Source organism: Copidosoma floridanum, unplaced genomic scaffold, assembly GCF_036245765.1.
Source record: "Copidosoma floridanum isolate Cflo_tuat_1 unplaced genomic scaffold, Cflo_Japanese_pri ptg000024l, whole genome shotgun sequence".
Taxonomy (NCBI): domain Eukaryota; kingdom Metazoa; phylum Arthropoda; class Insecta; order Hymenoptera; family Encyrtidae; genus Copidosoma; species Copidosoma floridanum.
Window position 1 is genome coordinate 4,687,196 of NW_028321901.1, and position 4,851 is coordinate 4,692,046.

A 4,851-nucleotide genomic window follows, 5' to 3' on the forward strand; every position below is an offset into this window, starting at 1 on the left:
AACGCATTGTATATTCGTTTAATGTTAAATTATAGACTGGGATAGTAACTTATACAAATGATTCTGACAAGTATATTACATCAGTGTGAAAAAAGTCACATTAGTATTGACAGCGCCGTTATCTTGATTATAATGATATTTTATATGAGCCCGTGACACTCCCATTTTTCAAAAATACATTTAAAAACTCGTAAAAATTTTCTTGTGCACATCCAGTAAAGCCCAAAAAATTGTAGCTTATTATGGTCACGGAACGTATGAAACAAATATTTTACCAATTGAAAATCCATTTTTAACGTTTGTCTATTTTAACCCTTAAAATATGCCAATTTTCGTAGAATGACCCGTATACGTCTGAATATTTGTACATACAAGTGTCAAACATAATATTGAGTCGATAGAACTAAATGCTTACCACTTGTTTCAATTGATAGTTTATTTCTTCAGTCAGATATTTTGTCAGACATTTTACTGCCTCTGGTTTCCCTGTGTCAGATAACGACGTTTTGTTTGCCACGAACCACTGCAAGCATTCTGAAATAAAATTATTTTTATGGAGATGTTTACCAGCGATTTTAGCGGATATGTTTTGGGCATTTGACACGTCAGCGAAGTTTGCCCAAACACTGCTTAATGTTCACCAAAAGAACTGTTGCATGAACATCTCTTGGAATCTGCATTCAACGCATTTGGTTCCTTTGGGACTTGCTTCTAGTTTTAAAACAAATGAGAACCATGTATGAAAATACATTTTCTACTACTGATGAGATACTGACTACATCAATGAAAGAGATCAAGGCTATTCGCTTCGAGTCAATGCAGAGGTAGCACCCTAAATTCTACTCCATTGTTTTATATTTTTTTATATTCACTGTGAGTTATAAATAGTAATCTAAAATAGTGCTAGATGCTGGGAAAGAAACGGCAGTGTCAGATAGCGAAATAAAGTAATTTTTATGAATTTTTTTTAATTCCACGGGTGTAAGAAATTTTTTTTAACGTTTAACAAAAGTGTTTGACAGTAATAATTCTTATCTTTAGTGCAGAAGATACGTTAAACTAAGTAAATGAAATTTGTACTATTCGTAGCTCATAAGACGCAACTCAACACTTGGTATCCATAAGTGTCATTTTTCCATGTAAGTGGTGCTGTTTCAGTGCTATTCGGAAGTAATTAGATAATTTGGAAAAATAAAAGGTTCCACAGTAGTGTACCCGAGGAAGATTACCGTTACAATACAAATACTAAATAATAAATAAAAATTTGAATGTAAATTTTGAATTACAGTTTTTTAGTTCTAATTTTTAAAATGATTTTCTTACAAATTTTTTTTTTTTTAATTAAAAAAAAAATTTCTATGGGATACGAATATCAGACCTTGCATCCACCAGCCAGACACCATACCTACTGACCCATGAGTTTAGTTTAAAGTGCGTTTACATCCTTCTTCTCTTATATTAGTTTTTGCTTGTAACTTGTATTAAATTTAAATAATCATTGACTATTTTTTTTATTAATCTATTTGTATTATAAACTGTATACATTAATAAATTATCTATAATTAAAAAATTTATCAAACACTTCACAAACATTTAAATCAGTAGCGGCTTTTCTACATGTTAATAAATGTTAATATGATTTGTATTATTTGGCTAGTTTTTAAATAAATATTTACTTTTTCAAATATATTTCTACATTCTTTCGAAAACAACTAAGACATTATTGTCATATTTTTTCAAATACTGTTTTTTTCATACAAGGCTCCATGGATAAATCATTTGATTTTCATCGCGTCTTATTTTATTAAATTTTTTTTATTATGTAAATAAAAGGATTTTTTAAGTTAAGCTACATTCACTAGCAATACAGGATATTTTTTACTTAGCCTTTCAAATATAAAATTATAGTTATATACGCGACTCAGAATGAGTGTGTGAGGGTCTGTGTCAGGTGCTATCGGGCCGTTAGAGATTTATCAGCATAGTAAGTTATTTGGAAATAATAGAAAGTTTCGATGACAGTGGGCAATCTTGTACTAGCTGAGGTTCTGGCGAACCTGGGAGTACGTTTTGCTATGGGTATACGCCACACTTTTCTCGTCTACATAATATATTCATTAGTTATTTATATTTATTAAATATTAAAATATTTATTGAAACCATAGCCAATTACTGAATATCTTTATCGAAACGATAATTGTACCACCTTCGATAGTTCGTAGTGAATTATTACAAATATCGTTTCATAGGAGGTATATTTATATCTATATATTGTCTGCCATAGAAGTATAACTTCATACTCGGGTACGCAAGCACCCACTGTTTCTCACATCTCATACATTGGCTAACTTCACTCACGCAGAGATCGTTTCATTAATTGCCTACTACGCACCCCTCCCCAAAAAAAGTGAGTACTTTATTTAATAATTACCTTTGAAACAGCTCATGATTGTTTGGGGAATAATTTGGCGACGTTTGCCACTACCAGTTTCACATGCTCTTACTTTCGTGATGCACAACCTACTTATTTGTTCCAAAGTGAAAAAGTGTCGCAAAAGAGCTTTCACAAACTTTAAGCATCCTTCTTCTTTTACAATATTCAACCAAATATTTTCTCGGATCGTTGATGACGAACTTAGAAATCTCATCAAAACCTAAAATAAAAGATCAGCATAATTATATTTTCATGTTAACATAGTCTAATTGCAGAAATGCACAAGTGTCATAAGAAGAAAATTTCAATCAACATGTGACAACTGTTTACTCATGAAAAAAATATTCATACAAACATAAATTAAGTAAGTAGTCACTGTAACATCAAGACAATTATGGGAAAACCATTCTATACATGACGACATTTTGAAAATAAGTTAAATTACTCATTTTCTTTAATTCTTATTCATCCTGATACTTATTAACAGCATGGTCAATGTTTATGAGAAATAAGAAATTTCAGGACATTCATTAGTATCGAGCGGCACTATTTACGTGGTGTAAAGTAATGAAGAGAGTTAGAGGGTGAGTTACTTTGTCCAGTGGTAACGCAAGAAAATATATGGTTTTCAAACAATAACTGTATATATTGAGTACGTGGTGGCTCGGTTGGCTAGGGTATGAATTGCCACGCAGGAGACCTCGGTTAGATTTCCGGCCAGTGCCACTGTTTCGGGCAAGTACCTCCGTGATTTTTAATATGTGCTTTTTTACCACGTATTACTCCACGTGAAGGGGATGGGTGATCTTCTCGCAGAGAAGAAACTGCTGAAGTAGTACTTAAGGTGGCTTTAGCTTAATAAGGAATTAGATGCCGTTACAAGTGAGGGGCCCGTAAGAAGCATATAAATATGTTTTTAATAAGCTAGATATAACACTTGAAAAAAGTTTATTTTAGTCATGTTTTTTAATTTAACGAATTGCAATTACTTTAAAAGTTGTAAGCTACTGCTGAAAACAAAAATTTTACGTCTCTATTATCTTGTCATGCGCAGCAGATAAGAAATCACTTTTCTCTTGCTTTTCTCAAATTCTTAGTTGTTAACATATTGTTTTTATTATACTAATATATTTCCTATAAAAAACAGTTTGCATACTAATCTTATTGTTTCAGGTCTATCGAGTACTTTCAGAATTGTAGTCTCATTCTTGACGACTCCAATCAATCCACGTGTTAAATTGGTGATTTCCGAAAGTCGTTTTCTCGAAAATTATATCGATAACCTCAGTAGCCCTTTATTGCCAATTAATTTGGATTCTTTTATCAAGATAATTTCTTAGTTTTATAGACTTTTATCGCGACGTATTGAAGCACCTAAGCCACTTTTGAATCGCTTTGCTGGTCTAATATTGACCGTGTGTTTTTAAGTATATAGTCATCGATGTTTTACTGATACTTCTATATATTTCATACCATTTTTTTGTTTCGTGTAGTGTCTATTATTGCACAATTAAAACTTTAATGATCACTTATTCTTACAACGTAAGTGAGAGAGCGAAGCTCACGACAGAGCCATTGCACATGGCACTTTACGAATTGCAATCATACGGTCAGTACTTATGAGAATGGATCATTATTTACTCAACATTGCAATACACATTGTTTGGTGCTATATAAGGACGGCGATCGACTGAGCTGAATTAATTGGGATCCGAACACGTCACTTGCAAATAAAATGTTTCCGAGAGAATAGCGGTACTGCAACTAACTTTTTCCCAACTCAATCGTCACGTTAATCTTAAAACATTCCTTTGAAAGTGTTAAACGCACATTAAACCTGTAAAAAAGTCCTGTATATACACTTATATATAAGTAACAACGGGAGGGATTGGTACAGGTTAAATGTGCATTTTACACTTTCGAATGTATGTTTTAAGATTTAAGTAACAATTGAGTTGGGAAAAAAAATATTCGTAATACAACTATTCCCTTGAGAACATATTATTTGCAAGCTTTTATAGTATTACAATCATTTTTGGCCTAAAAAACCCCCATCTGTCCCCATAAGACTTGTGTTAATTGATCCTGATTGGGCTACATACATTGCGAGAGTCACGTGACGCGTCCGGATCCTAATACGAGGGCTCCATGGAGAAAAAACTCCAGCTAATCAGATCCGTCAGACAGAGGGCCAGGTTTAACTTATAATATCTTCCTCCTGGACCATACTTATGGGGCTGGCGAGTGAGCAGACCAGTGTTCCCGATTGCAGTGAATTGAGAAGCGCGAAAATTCAAAACCTTACATTAATAACACAAGCGCTTATCACCCAATAACCCGGGGCGCTTACTGACGACTCTATTAAATAATAAAATATTTATTCATAACACAAGCGCCAATCACCCAATGATCTGGGG

At 33.0% G+C, this 4,851-nt stretch overlaps 1 long non-coding RNA gene across 1 annotated transcript; it reads right to left on the bottom strand.

Annotated features, from left to right (window-relative positions):
- Positions 1–415: 415 nt before the first annotated feature.
- Positions 416–2,633, bottom strand: LOC149373995 (uncharacterized). The gene is made up of 2 exons (XR_016293222.1): positions 2,432–2,633; positions 416–534 (listed from the first exon to the last, which is right to left on the bottom strand). It is a non-coding gene; the product is annotated as an uncharacterized LOC149373995 (long non-coding RNA).
- Between the last annotated feature and the right edge of the window lie 2,218 nt (positions 2,634–4,851).